We start from the raw sequence: 18,187 nt of genomic DNA on the forward strand, positions 1-18,187 counted from the left end.
CTGAGGAGAGAAACCCTTACTACCCCAACCAAAAAGACCTCAACGACTTGATTAGAGATCTTGGTCTCACCAAGTTCAATGCCAAGCTTTTGACGCCTAGGCTCAAGCAGTGGAACTTGTTGGTTGAAAGTGTGCAAGTCGCAGATCAGAGGAAGCGTCACCAACCTTTTTCCAGCTTCTTCACCCATCAAGATGGGCTCTGCTTCTGCCACAATGTGACCAGTCTGTTCGAGGCAATCGGAATCGCCTGTAACCCGAATGAGTGACGCCTCTTCATTGACAGCTCATCCAGGAGCTTCAAAGCCGTGCTGCTCCATAATGGTAACAAGTACCCGTCTCTTCCCCTGGCTCACTCTGTGCACCTCAAAGAGTATTACAACAGCATCAAGACCTTGCTGGACGCCTTGAAGTATGATGAGTATGGCTGGGAGGTCATGGGAGACTTCAAAATGGTGGCATTCCTGATGGGTCACCAAGGCGGTTTTACCAAGTTTCCCTGCTATCTTAGCCTTTGGGACAGCAGGAACACCAAGGCGCACTACCACAGGCGGGACTGGCCACAGCGGACAGAGTTCTCTGTGGGGAGGAACAACGTCAAGTGGGAGCCACTGGTGGACCCCCGGATTTTGATTTTGCATCTGTCCAAAAGGAACTGTCTTCACAGCCATGAGTTAATTGTCTTTAGAGAAGAGAGCTTTAACGGCTACATCTGTACTGAAAATTCACAGAGCAGCCCAGATATTCTGGTACTGTAATATTTAACTGATTAGAAACTGAATGCTTAAAACATAACCATTATCTCCACAGCTTGTGCACCATTCCCTCTCCGGAGTTCGTTGTTCTATGAATGGTTTTAGAAACTAGGGGGGAATATTTTAGAGCCACACAAGTTTCTGAAAAGTCTAGCACCTACACACCAACCTTTTTAAGTGTTTACATCCCACCCTCACTTCTGATCAGTTGCTGTGGAAAAAGCTGACCTTCTATTGGTTACAAAGAAACCCAGAAATGGCTGCCAAGAGAGCTTCTGTCAAGGCACAGACAAATCTTTTAAACTTCAGGTATCACTTATGTTTTTTGTAGATTATCATATACGTGATACTGCTTTCTTAATACATAAACCATACATTTTAAGTGCAGCAAAAAAAAAAAAAAATCACCATTATCGCTAAGATATTACCGGATTAGAAAAAATTGTGTTGTGTAATTTTATAAAATTATGTCTGAGTCTACTTTGTGGTCAAGCGTATGTGTTTTAAAAAAACAAAACAAAAACAAAGGTAAGACAAACTTTCCCTAGCAAAATCTAATGATTTGCTAACCTAGTTTGCTATTTACCATATTTACATATTTCTTAGGTTCAAATGCTATATTAAAAACTTTTTTTAATTAGATGTGAACAAAAGCAGTATTAGCGCTTTTATCGATTTAGTTAAACTATTAACATGTAGATTGACAAATATGTTTATAATGATAAAAATGAAATGCTTATGAGATTATCTGTACCATATTTTAAAATAAAATACTGTAAATCTCATGGCAATGTATTAAGGTATATTTTATTTTTCAATGAAAAATAAAATTTAAAAAAGCCATCGGGGTATGAAACCAGGATCACTGCTGCAGCAGTGTTCCAGTTAGCCATCGTGTGACAAGATGTTGGATGAGGAAAAATATCTCTAAAATGTTGTGCACTGTTAAAAAAATAAATAAATAAATAAATATATAATAGAAATAAACAAAAGAAGAAAAAATGTTTTGTCTTTGCAGAATTTGATGGAGCCTTCTGTAAATATTGCGTGCATGTTGGTAGAACAGTACAAAATCAGAGATGCTTGACAGGTTATACAAATCCTTCAAAAATCTGGTTTCAGCAGTTACAAAACTGAGAGTCAAGACAAATCAGAATTCCACAAAGCAGCACTAATATTTGGCAATGATTCTGTGATGCAACAAACTAAAACACCTGTACACCAGGTGTTGAATTCAGCTTATAGGGAAAGTGAGGGGGGAAAAAACAGGCAGAAGCTGTTTTTATATGCAAGTAACTCCAAGTGTTGCTTATTGTGGTTGTACTGTTGGTATATTACTTAAATTTGCTATCAAATGTGTTCCAAACTGCATTGAAAGTAACGTTTCCTTAATGTATGATATATATTTGAGGTGGGGTCACAGGGAACCTTTTGTATATCTTGAAGAATTTAGTCAACTCGTCAATCTACAAGGCTAGATCCGCCCCTGTTAATCACTAATTGATTGATTTGTGTTCACTATTAAATAAAACCAAAATCCTACAAGTTATATTTTACTTGGAAAATAAGTTTTTTTTTTGTTCCAAAATTACACACCCCTGCTAACATTATGCTTATCATCTGTCCTTCATGCTCCATATCTCTTTCAGCAATTCAGAAAGTCATGGAGTTCATTGTTACACAGACTGTATTTACATTGCAGGATCACAGTGCTTCAAGCAGGTATAGCTGAAAAATGTACAATGGAACGGACAGGGTGGTCTCACTGTGTACATTGTTTACTGCAGCTGAAGGGATGACCTTGTATACATTTCCATCATTACCAGTATTTTCAGGCTAGTGCGCAACATCCCCTAAAGATCTAAGGCCAATATAATAGAATAGCTTTCATTCATCCCATAGCGTTCTCTGTTAGGTTGGCAGAATAATGATAAATTGGGCAAATGTCACAAAAATAGCAGAAAGATGAGCCCACAGAGTCAACTGTTAAAGACCTTACTGGTAAACACTTACTTATTTGGGAGGGTGAGTAATGTCGATGCTAACTATATATTGACAAGAATATGTTTGTAATGACAGCTTTATTTCTAATGTTTTATATATGTTTTTTTTAGATCGGTGATTAAAGTACAGTACAACTTCAGAGTTACGAACCCCTTGTGAATGGTTGTTCGTAAGTCTGAAAGGCCTGTACCTCTGAACATGAGTTTTCAATGGTTTAATAAATGTGTACACCTGCAATCTACACCCTCAATCTGGCGAATAATACAAGGCTACAGTACAGTAAAGCAATACTTGTGTTGTTAGGGTTCTTTAAATTAAAACAGTCTTTAAAACAGTACTATAAGTGGAAAAAGGCTAAATTGAAGTTACCAAATTAAATCATAACTGTAGCAAAACCTGGGTTAATGTTGTGCTTGTTTTTAAATAAAATGCATTTGTGCCGCTTGCTCACTCATTCAGCCTCCTTTGATGGGGGGGGAATGTTCCATACTTGCTTTGAAATCTGCCTCGCCTTTCTGAATACATTTGTTAGTACAGTAATTTTGACTTCTCCATAACCAGCATGCTGCTTATGATGGAGCGCCTATCTGGTTGCACTGCATGCATGATTGTGTGATTGTACACTTCCGGTTGAAAGTGGGGGATTGTTAGACATTATATGTAAATATTCTGATGTTTTTCATGTATGATAATGCCACAACTGCTGCTATCACCACTGGATAGGGTGTGATGGAAACCTGGTTGGGGCCAAGCAATATTTTGTTGTGGACTGCAAAATTTTTTTAAAAAAGTGCAGCTTTGCTTAATCTGTCAGCACTGAAGACATGTTTTTAGTGGAGTTTTCTTCCCTACACATGTACAACAGACCAGCGAACTAATATTACACAAATATTAAGTGGAATTATACCTGCTGCCCACAGCTGAATTCCTTTCTCAATTTTTGTTTGAACTTGTTTGAGGGAAGATAAGGTTTCTTTAAAATTTTGAATTATGATTAGTGATTAGGCTACATTGAGTGGCATGGCTAAATCCAAAACATTACCCGAAGGAATCCGCAGTTCACTACCTGTATTTTTTTGCTAAGGAAAGGTGATTTATCCAAGGTAATTGAGATAAACCAAGCAGACGTGATAAAAAGAGCTTGCGTCATATCAAACAACAGAGAACAACACTGGTTAGTTAGCTGATTCCTCCTGCTTTAGTGCTGGAAATACCGGTACGTTTACCTTGTATTACGTTATTTGGGAAAGGGTTACAGACGAGTACGCTGAAAGGACAAAACGTTTTTGCCGATTCAAATTCAGACTCTAGGTTCACATTCCGACCTGCTTTTGTGGGCCACCCGCGGGCGCCGCGGGTACCTGACCCAATGCAGGACTGTTAACTTGAGGCTAGCACCCAAACTTTTGCCCTTGAAATATAACACTCCGGCATTGGACAAGAAATTTTTATTAGTATCCCACCCGGTGACATAGTAGAGGCAGTCATATGCATGCCTTATGTCACACTTTAATATTTTTCCATATATCTGGAAAACCATTTATGCGTATGTTATGAAAGTTTAACTGCCCTTTAATATCAGGGCATGTATATTCCGCCCATTAATGTTTTTCATTTTGAATTAAAAATGGTAAATTGATTTATTATTCATTTTTGGATTTTGAGCAGATAAATAAAAATAAAAAAAAAACAAGAATCAAGTGGTTTTCCTTTTTTTTTATTTTTAAAATATACAATGAAAACAGATTTTGGTTTGTTTTTCCGTTTCTCATATTGCTTGTTGCAATCGAATATTTCCACTCAATAGTTCATTTAAAACATGTCTATCGTTCTACTTGTCCAACTCATGTCGGCCGATTCCCAGCTTCAGACATGTTAGCTTATTCTTCAAATCGGATAGATTGAGATTTGTCTCCTTGTGCTCAACACACAGCATGTTTCTTTTAAGATTAGTTTTGTGAAAATTGTTGGCTGAAGAAAAACTAACTGAATTCCAAGGATAACATGCAATCTGTGTAAAACACAGAATACTTACTGTAAGCCCTTAATTGTTTGCGAAATTCCCAAATTGAACTCTCGTACCAATCTATTCCCTTACACTTCACCATGCATTTTCATTATGGGTGCTCCGTTTGTATTGGTATATGTGAATTCATGATTCATAAGCTTTTCCACAGGAGATAAATTTACTGAAAACAACTATATCAAACTGAGCACTGTCTATAAACCTTTGCTTCTGCGTTCATAGAAAAATGGTAAATGTTTAATGTTCAATCATTCATTTTTTATGTGATAATATCTCGCATATTTTATTGTCTACATACAATAAACATTTGTGTTCGTTCTGTTTGGAGTTTTAATGCAAAAATAGTAACAAGCTTTTTTTTTTCATTTTGGCTGTCTCAAGGAGAATTAAATCTCTAGTATGCGGTTTATCATAAAGATGATACTGATTGAGAGAAAATGTTAACCATGCTTAAATAAAATTGTTTTTTCTTTAAAATTCAGATTTATGAGTTTTGTAATTGGTGTAAAAATTGCGAGGGGAGCTTTTCCTGCATACTCGTCAAACCGTCATACTCTATTTGAGGTGCTGGCTTCATGTTTTCAGTGTTATAGAAATTAAAAGCCCAGATCAATTCCATTCACATTGACCTGTGCCCCGAGGTGACTGCCATATCAAAGTAATGTCACTTGAAGTTTATGGGGCTCAATAGATTGTACACAGCTGCATTTATTGCATTACTGGTGTTACAGGTACTAATCCTTTCACTGGCACACTGATTTTGGCCATTTCAGTGGTACAGACTGCAGAATTTGAGATACTATCTTTATGTTTTGGTATGCAGTTGTTATCTGTGATTCTTTCAGTCAAGTTCCATTATTGGTGTCGTACAATAAAAATGAACCATTGCCACATTCTTAACTGGACATACCAATAACTACGCTGTATTTAACAAGTCAATTTTACTTCATGTTTATAAACTGTTACTTCAGCTATGTCAGTTTGCTTACATTATGCTCCCCCCCACCACCACCACCACAATAGAAACTCGATAAAAACAAAAAAGATTTCCAGTATGATTGAGTTACTTATCAAATGTTATAGCTAACTTGAACTCTGCAACTGTTTTAGAGCTGAAAACAAGTAAAAAGGTCTAATTAAGCAAATTATCAGTTCAATTAAGGGTATAGTTAAGTAATTGAGAGCTCGGTTGGAACAAAAACCAGCAGCCGTCCCCAGGACAGAGTTTGAGAAGCCCTGGCATAGTCAGTGGAGATGCTTGTTGTTACATGTGCATGTATCCTTTACACTTGATCAATGACAATGACTTCACTGTGAGATTCAAATGCCTTTGATCGTTAGTGCACGGCACTATTTAACATGGAGTTCTACTATCTTTTATTGCTCACAATGCTGACAAGGAATTAATTTTTCTTTTTGCTCTAACATGGCAGTAGTGGAGTAAAATAATAATGACGTCATCCAAAGTTTACCCAAGGTATCTTGTGTCATTTTTCTATTCATTTATATCCTTCTTAAATAGATGACCTGTTTTTAAATTTTTTAATTTCATTTCATCATAAACAAATGAGTAGGCATTTAGGCCCTCATGTATTCTCCCAATGTGTTGATTAACAATGACTCACAAAACAGTATGGTTGCTGGAACTAATGATCCTTTTTAAAAAGCTTGAACTGCGTTATGTGACGAGTGGAACGCGATTGAAAAATTTGTGACATTTAATCCCCAAAACATTTTTATGTATGCCAAAAAATTTAACAAACATATTGACTGAAAATCCGCATATATTCCAAATGAAAATATTCTTAATATTCTTTTGGAATTGATGGTAAGGATTTTTTTTCTGTAAGTTTCGATGGCTGATTTATGCCGCTGTCGGTATGTGTACGTAGTATACTAAAAGAGGATAAGCTCTGAGTTTTTTGGAAAGATTCATTTTAGGGTCATTCCATATGAAATCAATCCCCAAACACCTCGACCTCCTTTGATTTGTGTTTGCCTTTGGGAGACTTGGTTACAGTGTAAATTATAGGCTTGAGTGACATCCCGTTCATTTTGGAACCCCCACGCAACCTTTCCATGATCATAACTTCCTCCATAAATGACAGGTGTCGTTTTAAAACTCTCCAATAGCACTATCTTCTCATATGGAAGGTTCTGTGTTCAGTGTTTGACAGATTGTGGTCTACACCCTTATCTACATTTTCTGAAAGTTTCATTTTGTGCCTGCCATTGGTTGAGGCATAGCGCAGCGTTGAATGCAGAGTGTCAGGTGTTAAATTGAAGCTGCAGTGAACTGGTGCAGCTGTAACAGACTCATGTTAATTCATTAACCAACTTGGCCTATTAACACACGTAACTAAAGTGTAGCACAGGTGAATTAAATACAGATCAATACTGAAATGTGCCCTTTTATGAAATGAAAAACAAGAAAATCCAACTAAAACGCAACCAAGATGTGTCCTTAAACCTTCCAAAAAACATGTATATATTATATTTATCCGTTTAACATTCTTGACATCGAAATGTTTGTAGCTTAAGTTTTTGCAGTCTATTTGATATTGAAGACAATTTGTTACATGCATGGCAAGTACTTCCAATGACTTTCTTGGCGTTTAGACATCAAAGCATTCTGTGACCCATTTGCAAAGCATTGTGGAGTGTGCTGCACTAAAGGTCACACATTTAACAAAGAAGCAGATCAAGGCCCACCAGAAGCTGAACTTTGTGTATGGCCAGAAGTTATGTTACCCTTGTATGAAGTTGCTAGCTGAATGTCCTGACCGAGACCAAAAATCATCTTCATCACAAAGTGACCCCAAGGAGTCTAGTTCCAGAGAATCCAGCCCTCATGCTATTCAGGCAAACAACCTGAAAGCTATGAAATTTGAGGCTGAAAAGGAGCATGAGATTTCACAAGTAAACAAGGACATGGATAGCGTATTTGTCCCAATGTCCTGGTCTATATGGAGGAGTGCTGCTGAGCTTGGTATTACCTACCACATGTCCAGGACAGCCAAGACTTTACAGAAAGAGAAGGGATTCCTATCAGATCCAAAATCAAAAATTGGGGGGAGAATGCTAACAAAGGAGATTGCTCAAATGCTAAAATTGTTCTATAAGAGGGAATATGTTATTTGACTCCTGGCCGAAAAGAAATTTTGTTTCCGTTTACAATAGTCGGGGAAGGAGGGAGCACCAATAAAAAACAGCTTGTTCTCTGCAATCTTTCAGGGGCGTATCGTTTCTTCAAATTACAGCATCCTGACATTAATATTGGCTTCTCCAAATTTTCAGAGCTGAAACCAGTGGAGTATATATTGGCAGGCAGTAGCTGTACCCATGCTGTGCGTGTCTGCACAACACACCAGAATGCAAAGCTGATGTTCATTTGTTGTAAGCTTTCACAAATGAGTGCAGGTACAGAAATGCCTTTTGAATCACTATCGGCATTGCTTATCTCGTGTGTTCCCCACCTAATGTCGATTGCCACTTAGGATAGTGTGAAAATTAGCCAAGTGGATGCAGTGGAATATCAGAAGTGGACTGCAACTGACAGATTCACCCTTCAGACAATCAATGATCCTGAGGATCGGTTCATAGAGACTTTCACAAGCCATCTCTAACATCTTCGACGACATGATTTCATTGCAAAGATGGAGACTGCATCTTGTGAACAGCTGAGGGATGAACTCCTTCAAGAAAATGAATTCCTAGTTTGTGATTTTGCAGAAAACTTCCCCTTCGTCATGCAAGATGAAGCACAATCACACCATTGGAACAACTCTCGGACAACCATACATTATTTTGTTTTCTGTTAGCAAGACAAAGATGGGAGTTCTCAGCAACATCTCATATGCTGCAGTATCAGAATGTATGACGCATGACACAGTCTCTGTTTATCTCTTTTGAAAACATCTTTTGAGGTTCTTGGAGAACAAATTTGGGAGGTGCCCAAGAGAAATCTATTACTTCTCTCACGGATGTGCAGGACAATGTAACAACTGTAAAAATGTCCTCAACATTTCCAGCACTTGGAAGATTTTAACGTGGAAGCAGAGTGAAACTTTTTTGCAACATCTCATGGCAAAGGACCCTGTGATGGTGTAGGACGATCCATAAAGCCAGTTTGCAGCATCCATACCATCACCAGATCCAGACTCCACACCAATTGTACAGGTTTGCAAAAGACAACATTCCTGCTCTTGAAGTAGAATACTTCACGATAGCAATTGGCAAGCTGAGCAAGATTTAATAGAGCAACAATTCCTTAAGGTAAGAACTGTGCCTGGTACACGGCATTTCCACTTCTTTCAACCCGTTTCCAAAGCAAAAGTCCTTGTATGAGAGTTCTCCCAGTCAACACAACAAAGAGAAGAATCAATCACATTAACAGGATTTCCTACCATTTGACCAAGTGAAAGAAAATGTTACTGTTCAGTATGACAGTCACTGGTGGCTTGGGCTGGTGGTGTCTGCTGATCAGAAGAAATGAGAGGCTGAAATGAACTTTCTACAAATGAGTGGACCAGCACAGTCATTCTGTCCAGATCAATTTATTGGGGGGGGATGTGCTGACGTCAGTGGAGCCATCAACTGTAACGGAAAGGACATACATCCTGAGAGACAAGGATGATGACCAAAGCATCAAAAGCCTTGACAATGTGGCTACGAAAGAAAAGGTCAACTTAGACTACCTGAAAATGAAATGTCTACATTTCCACCAGTTCTAACAATACGTTTTTCTTTTCCAGGCCCAGTGGTTCATTAGATTTGGCCAGTAATTGCAGCTCCTGGTGAAGCAAATGTGCACAATTAAGCATCAGTTTGTATTTAATTCACCTATATGTGTTTGTTTTTAGCAAATTGTATAAATAGGGCACCTTGGTTAATTCATTAATATATTAATAGCTTTTACAGTTGCACCAGTTCACTGCAGCTTCAATTTAACAGGAGAGGAGAGTATGCTCGATTGCAGTAATATTTTTGTTTAATTGTATTAGGTGTGTAATTGCTTCACTTAGAATATTCACCTGGCACTCTGCATTCAACTCTGCTGTGCCTCAGCCAATGGCAGGAACAAAATGAAACTTGCAGGAAATGTTGATAAGGGTCTAGGTTACAATCTGTCAAAAACTGACAAAAATCCAAGGTTATGCGATTTGACCTGGGTGAGGTCTAAGGCCACAGATGCGATGCACACAACTTTTTTTTTTTTTTTTTTTTTTTATCTTGTATTTCACATTATCTGTTTGAGAGCTTTAAAAAGACACCAACACAGTCTTTCTGTGTCAATCATGGAGGAAGTTATGACCATGTAAAGGTAGGGTGGGTGTCCAAATCATCAGGTCAAGCTTTGACCTGTATATCATCAATGGGAGGTCACTCAGGCCTACAATATACAGTGGAACCATTTAGTCCAAAACATTAATATTTGAAAAGTTTATCAATGAGAGGTCAAGTGAAAAAACGTTTTTTATTTTTAATTGATTTCATATTGAATGACCCTTTAGTAAAACAATCCAAAAAATGTAAGACACAGCTAGCAGTAGCTGCAGACAGAAAACCTAAAGGCAATTTTCAACACTGAACCCATTAATCAGGCTCTGTATATAGACCCAGCAGTATTGTAAATATTGCTAGTGCAGTATGTTTGAATGTAACTCCAGGTGCTTTTTGTCGACAGGTCTCGCAGCATTTGCAGTCAAATCAACATTTTTCTTTGCTCGGCCTACGATGAATGGGACAAACACATGTGGGGTCCAGGCTGTGCTGGCTAGCTAGGCATGAAAAACAGAACTGGAATGACAGGTATGGCTTTCTTCATGCCTTTTATTGCTTTAAGATAACGGTCCTTATTCATAAAACTTAAGGACTTTTTTTTTCTTAAAGGATGTATATTTTTACTTCCCATTTTTTATAAGTTAAAGTTTCTAACTTTATATTTTAAAAGTGCTTTATTTTAAAGTAACTAAAAACCCGGAACATATGAACAGCTGGTTGAATCTATGCCAGTGAGAGGCATGCGCAAAATAACAGGCACAAACCAAAGTCGTAAATCAGGAAAAAATGCTAATACATCAAGGGTAAGTGTGAAACTTCAATGAGATTCATACATTTGCATACGAAAGTCATTTGAAACGAACAGTCTTAACTAAACTACCGCAGCAGGGATGAAACTAAGTTATGGGAGTGAAAATTACTTTAATACATTGTAAGTAGGTGTATGAAGTCACAAAAACCTACAAAAAGTCAAGATACATAGAGCCCACAATCTTTTTCTTGTTCCTGGAAAGAAAAAGAAAGTTCTCCCCTCCTGCTTAAATGTCTACTTGTAAATTCAACATTTCTGAGAACTATTAAAAAAAAAAAAAAAACACAGTGCAAGTTGTTAGGCTGGGATGGAAATCTGGCTGCACCCTAAGAAAGCTTTGAAGTGATTTTATTTTATTTATTTTTTTTAAATGGTAATTTACTTTTGTTTGAACATACAATTCAATGATCAGTTACAATGAACTGACTAGTCTGGAACAAGTCTGTTCATGAATTATAGTGTTTTTGCAACACTTTGCAAAAGTGACCAATTTAACATTGGTGCATTCTACTGTTGTTGTTATAACACAGAGCTGTTGTTAGGATGTGTCTTTTGTTTGTTTATAACAAAATATTAATACATAGTTAATATTTACCCTCTCAACTTATGAAACGTCTTTTAAACCATTTACTAATTTAAAAAAAAAGAAACTTATAATTTCTGCCCCCTAAAACAATAAGTTTCAGAAGAATTCACCATTTTGGAGGATTGCCAGTGCACACCCTACAGGTAGAATATGTCAATGACTTTATTAAACATGCAAGATATCTGAGTGCTGAAACAGAAACAGTGGTGTTTAAGGACACACAATTAGGGGTCTACCTAATTTGTCATTTTGTGGAAATCGGGAAATTGAGGGGTCATCTTGAAATTCAGCTCTTTTAGAAGCCAGTGCATACTGGACTAGTATGGTCAGAAAAAAAAACTGATTTAAATGAACTACTGCACACCACAAGCAATGCAAACTATGTATCTTAATTCTGTAGATATGCTTTTTTTTAAATTCCTTCGCTGTCCTGTGTGCATTGTACTTTAGCAAAAAAAAAACCCACAAAAAACAAACTCCAAATAGTCTGGGAGCCATGTAGGGCAAATCTGGGATGAATGTGTCCAAAAAGTACCGCATATTTCGAGCTTTGTTTAGCAAAATATAGGTATTGAAGTAAAACTGATTAGGTCTGCTCTTGCAAAATGTATTATATCAAGCTGCAAAGTTTAGCCTATCCAGCGAAAGATTGTGTATGTTAATTCTGCCCAATATTAAGACAGAACTCAAAAGTATATGCTCCTCACTGTTTGAAATTCATAAAAAGACCATCACTGACTTATTTATCTGTAATTGGGTAGAAAATGCGTAACGCTGCAGTTGACCACCACCATGGGTGTTCACCTAGCGCCACGTTGAGGCCTAGCATTTCCACAGGGGTTTGGTGGTTTTTTCTTCTTTTTTTTTTTTTTTTTTTGTTAACAGTAATCTAAATATACTAACTTAAGTTTCACTGAACATAAGGAAATGGCTTATTTGGGGACATTTTCCAGGTTCTGCAGTGCACATGTATGAAATAACACATGGGACATTGTTTTTTGCACATCTGCAATAGCGAAAGACATCACCCTTTCTTACACCCACAAAAGGATTGTTGTTCCAGTGACAGTGGCTTAGGTGACTTTGTCATTAGTACTGGGGTAAGGATGGCATTAGTTACCCTTCTACCAAAGTCCAGTGGGTCTGGAAGTGTTTGACCATTTACTTTATCATTATTACATCTTCTGAAAATTTCCGTAAAAAATTGTGCATGTAATTTGGGGGAAATTAATAATGCACAGCAATCAAAGTTCATAAGAAAATTCCCTAACATTTTTTTTACATGTTTTGAATCAAATCTGGACCCTCTCAAGCCAATTTTATTAATTGTTACGGTCATTATATGTGCACTGTCTCTTTAAAAAAATAATAATGGAGCCTATAGTGCACAGCAGGTTTGCCTTGCTGAAGGAAAATAACATGGAACCTCGTAAGTAAAGAAAAAGCGCTTCTACTTTATTATTTTGTCGTCTCCTGTCGCTTTCCACGGGGGAAGATGCTCAATGACTGTAATATCGAGATGTGAAGGTACCATCCAAATAACGTTTGATTACTTTATGCAGCTGAAGTAGCTAGCTAGATTCTGTAATGTTAACAGAGCGACGGCAAGAAACGTTACTGCAGGAATAAGGCACTTTTTCTGTTGTAGATTTTATTTTTTATTTTTTTAAGAGCAAAACTGTATTCAGCTTCAACTACATCAGTAAAATGTACCGTATTGTAGTTTTGGTGATCAACTTGGATCTTTTGTTAGGGAAAGTACTACTGTAGTAACAGAACCCGGCTACAGTTTAAAACTGTTACTGTTACATTTCTTTTTTGTACAGTGCTTCTGAGTAAGACTACAGCTAGGCTACAGTACAGTAGCTAGTAAGATGTTATGTGGCAATGGTATGTAATTGCAGAAAAAGCACGAATGTATTGGCAGGTAATTTATGAATTGTGTGATTATTTCATTGATTTCAGAAAGAATAAATAAAATCATCAAGGTAAAATACAGTAACGTCTGTTTTATTTCTGCACATTTACTATGGACATAGCTCTTAATGTCCACACCATGGGGCATTTTACATAATTTGTTTAATTTGAATTCAAACTATTTTTATGGTCCCCAGAGATCGAATTATTGGAGTTAAGTGTACATACATTCAGCTCTTCGTGAAGTGGTTAGTTGTACAAGTCAAGATGCATTCTGCCTCACTACTGAAGAAAAGAGTTTGATTGGATTAGTTTGAAGAGTATCTATTTCGGTATTATCTTCTTTAATTGTTGTGACCAGGACAATGTAAGATGTGACAGCATGATGTTGGTACTCAAACCTAAGCATGTTGTGGTACCAAGAAACAGGATAAAATACAAATACTTTTCAAAGCTGCTGGTGTTGTAGTGGTAGTAATATACATTCCTAATTTAAATACAAAAATGTATGATTTGGGACATATTTTGGTTTCATGAGTGGTACGTTTTCTTGTGCGGCCCCCCCATCACATGCAACCTCTGGAAATTGGCCCTCCATCACCAAAACTGGGAAACCCTGCTCTACAGTGTCAAATTTCTCTCTGCCATAGAGCCTTACAAATAGTTCCTTTGACTCTCTGATATAACATTGTCAAACAATTTTTCACCTGCGTGATCTAGTATCTCACCCAAGCTTGCAAGGGCAGTGAAATTATTGCAGGAAGCCAAAACAAGTTTTTAACTAATTCTAAAAATACTTCAGTGTTCACAGCCTGCGCCTGCTCACCACCTTCTGATGGTTTCTCATTCATGTAATCCCTCCAGCATGACTGCTGATATCTGAAGTCACTTGCAATAAGATATTTGCATGTGTTACCATATCCCTCAATTTTGTTTAACATCGTCTGCAAGGTATTTAGCACGCTGATGTAAGTTGCTTTCTCTGGATTTTGTCTCAATAAGGCTCAGGTGCTCTTTCACATTTGAAGCAGCCAGCTTTGTAATCTATTAGCTTACGAGGCAATTTCTGTACTGTTTTTTAAACATGTAGCTTCTGTTAATTCCCTTTTTTATCTGTTCCATTTTTTGTTCAACTTTTCTTATTGGTGTATAGTTTCTTACAATTATGATGGAATTTTGGCTGCTTTGCAAAAAATAATTTTGAGTTGACAACAATCTTTCAAATGAGAGACAGTAATATCCTCTCTGTTATGCACTGCATATTACACAGTTGCAAATCCCTTTTATTGTCAAATTCTGAAGATCAGTCACCGATCCAGTTTGACAAAATATGCATTTTAGAAAAATCCACGTTGATTTTTGCTCTTTTCCTTGGTATTGAAAAATCAGCATCCATTTTGTGACAGCTTACTACAATAAACTCCAAAAACCTTAGTATTGAAAAGCATTCAGAAATACTATATACTGTGTGAGATAAAGGGAAGCCAAGTGTATCTTCGTGCTAAAGCAAACATAGGTTCTCGTGAGGGAATCCCTGTGCTACAGGCCTACACTGACTTTACTAACAGCTAGCTGTTCCTAGCCCATACACAACAACTTATATATTTAAAATTGAAATCATTATTTAGAAAAACCCAGAATTAGGATTTAACTTAAATATTTATTTAAAAGTTAGAAGTTATTAATATTTTCAAATTTTATCAATTATATCTGAAAGTATGTATTATTCACAAGATTTATAAATTGTGGGGGGAAAAGTCATTTTTTGGGATAAATCTGAGAATAAAGACAGGTAAAAATATTTGTGCTGTTTTTTACATTTGACACCCTGTATGCCACTGCCTTGCACAGACAAAATAATTGATTATATAATTTAATTTAGTTTGAGTCAGACAAAGAGAAGCGAATCAACACTAAAGTAGGTCAGCACAAAGGGTACCCCAAAGCCAGTGGCCTGCATTGATATATCATATAATAAACACCCCCGGAAGAGCCCAGATAGTCTGTCAATGAATCATTACACGTTTTAAGTGACATTAGGAATGTAAATGCACATTTAACCTGGAAGAACTGCAAACTATACTGAGCATCAAAAGAAACGTAACACTTCTATTTGAGCATCAAAACAAACGTATCGCTGTGTTTGGATAAAATTCACCAGGTGTGATTGAAAAATGACAAACTCTTTTTTTACAGCAGGTGCAGTGACATTTTATTGTGCTGATTAACAATTGACAGTCTTGGACAGGTGTTGTGACTCTTGGTCTCCCAGTTCGTGCCCTGTCATTGATAGAGTGTAACTGGTTGTACCGTCTCACCAGGTTTGAAATTGCTGGCTGTGCGCACCCAAGACGACAAGCCACAGTACGCTGCCCTAGTCCGGCCTCCAGCATGCCGATTGCACGAAGGCGCTGCACTTTTGACAGATGTGGGATATCGTTTTTTTTTTTTTCAGTGATTTTCTTTGTTACTTTTATTCAAGCTTGCAACTCAACAGCTGAAATCACTCCATATCCAGTGTCCATTCAACTGTCTCACTAACTATTTAAGTGCATATTCTTCAGACAGTCACTCAAGAGTGTCATGGTCAAGGATGAATGATCGAGTAATTTAAAATGAAATCAAAAACATTTAGTTAATGTCCATCGTTTATATATCTTTTTTTTTTTTTATAAATGTGTTATAATAGTAGTTTCTTTTGATGCTTGGTATATGTACAACTGTGTTCTGTTAAACGTTGGGGTTTTTTTGGAGAGCAATCATCCTTTTATGTTTGTGCAATTTTAGGGACTTTTGCAATCCAAATTTTTGAACAGACCTGCTTTTTATTTTTAGAGCACTTATGCAATGTTGTCTCCCAGACTAAAAGCGGTTAACTTTCTTGTTTACTGTTCACATGACAACAATGTTTTAATCCGCCTATCAGTGTGTCTTTTCTGTGACTTGTACTATACAGTAGGAGGTGGGACAAAGTCAGTTTTGCATTGTTATTTTGATTGAGGTTGCTAAAATCTAGTTTTCAGCATTGGAGGTAAAATACCGAAAATGGACAACAAAGCAAAAAAAGCAAAGTATATTTTGGCTGAAGATCGTGTCGGGAAATTTCCCAAAGAAACTTTACATGCAGATGGAGGTCAATTGTTTTGCACATCTTGTAATGTGACTTTGGAGAAAATACGATCTATCACTATTTAGCTTTAGAATCACATATTAAGCAGTGGTCCTCACGGGCATAAATTGATCTTACATGGCTATTTGCGGGCACGCTGGCTATTGCATAGGTTCTTACAGACTGCCTTCTTGTGACATTGTATAGATGAAATGACACAACAAATGTGATCAAGCCCCATAATCCATAATTTAAGAACAGCTGCCACGGGCAGAATGGCTTGGCTTCGCGGGCACGAATTTGCCAGTGGGCACCACTTTGAGGACCACTGCATTAAACGAAAGGATACTACAGAGGCTGCTAAACGGAACATAAAACAAATAAGCTTTCCGAAAACAAATGTGAAAGTCAGCGCATTCAAAAAGTGTGCCTGTCTGTTGTGGCCAAGTTTAAATCAGTTCTACAGGTACAATCTAACACAGCCACCTCACTTAAAACAACCCGCTGCTTACTTAAAAAAAAAAAAAAAAAAAAAAAAAATAGATCTGAAATAGTCGCTTTTTTTCTTTTGACTTGACACTAATAACATATATTCCTGGATGGCACAAACATGACAACGAACATGCTGCATATGTGGCTTTTTATTAAAGAATGCCAGATGCCCCTGGGTAACAGAGTTTTAAGACTGTTTGTAATCGATTTTCACATCTGGAAAACTTGACAAAGCATTGCCTTACACTTCCAACCAATTTAGTGGATGAAGAATGTGCCGTCTCAATGTATGAGCAAGTCTTCACACCACAGAGAAAGAGTGTCGGCAGCAAATGCTGGGGGATTTTGCATGCTTGCCTTTAACAAATGCAAGAACTGTGTTTTAGTAAGGAAGCAAGTACCTATCATTTTTAGGCATTTATAGTGCTCTGAAATATTGTTTACTTAAATTTATTTAATGTTTACACAGCTCCGCAAAACATCCGTGAAATCTTAATTTTATTTCATAACCTACCCAGGAAAAATATGTAAATTCTCCATGATATAAGCAGACCCCTACAAATAATGGCCACAAATAAAGATACCAGCTAAGTACGTGTACAGTACAAATTATTGGTAAGAACGTTATTTTATACTATATATTCTGAATATTACATAATTTAATCATTGCTCTAGTTCTAACTCTGGTTCCCTGATAGTCACGTCACTTGCTTGTTGATGAAGATGTGGGTGGTGGGGGCATTCTATTTAACCAATCCCCCACATCCCTGATGTAAGGTTCTACACACTGTAGGAAAGACAAAGAAAAAGACAGTGCCTCTAGGGAAATTGGTGTGCATTTGTATGTAGTATGAGCTGACAGAAATGAATAGGTGGAACAAAGTAACCAAACACTGGGAAAATGATACTCCCAGGTCAGTTAGTTCTGTTTCTTGTACAGTTTTATCAGTCACAACCAGGTGGAATACCACCTAATCTGCTTTCTGAGGGGGTGAGTGATTTAGCTACATAAGAGTTTGTAACATGTACATAATCTCTCTGCTATCCTTCATGGGTTTGGTTTTTTTTATATTTATTTCATTTTGGTTTGTCTTTTGGTAACAAAATGTGCTTTGTTTGAGTTTAATCAAGGGAATAATGTTATTTCACTGCTCAAACTGAACCCACATATCCATGTTTATTGGCATTCATGTTTATTTGAAATGGA

At 37.0% G+C, this 18,187-nt stretch overlaps 1 long non-coding RNA gene across 2 annotated transcripts in view; it reads left to right on the plus strand.

Moving 5' to 3' along the window:
• Positions 1–18,187, plus strand: part of LOC121314760 — a 77,867-nt gene that overhangs the window by 13,588 nt on the left and 46,092 nt on the right. For both annotated transcript variants that reach the window (XR_005950150.1, XR_005950149.1), the window contains exon 2: positions 10,469–10,593. This is a non-coding gene — a long non-coding RNA (uncharacterized LOC121314760). The remainder of the gene's footprint in view (positions 1–10,468; positions 10,594–18,187) is intronic.

Source organism: Polyodon spathula, chromosome 4, assembly GCF_017654505.1.
Source record: "Polyodon spathula isolate WHYD16114869_AA chromosome 4, ASM1765450v1, whole genome shotgun sequence".
Classification (NCBI taxonomy): domain Eukaryota; kingdom Metazoa; phylum Chordata; class Actinopteri; order Acipenseriformes; family Polyodontidae; genus Polyodon; species Polyodon spathula.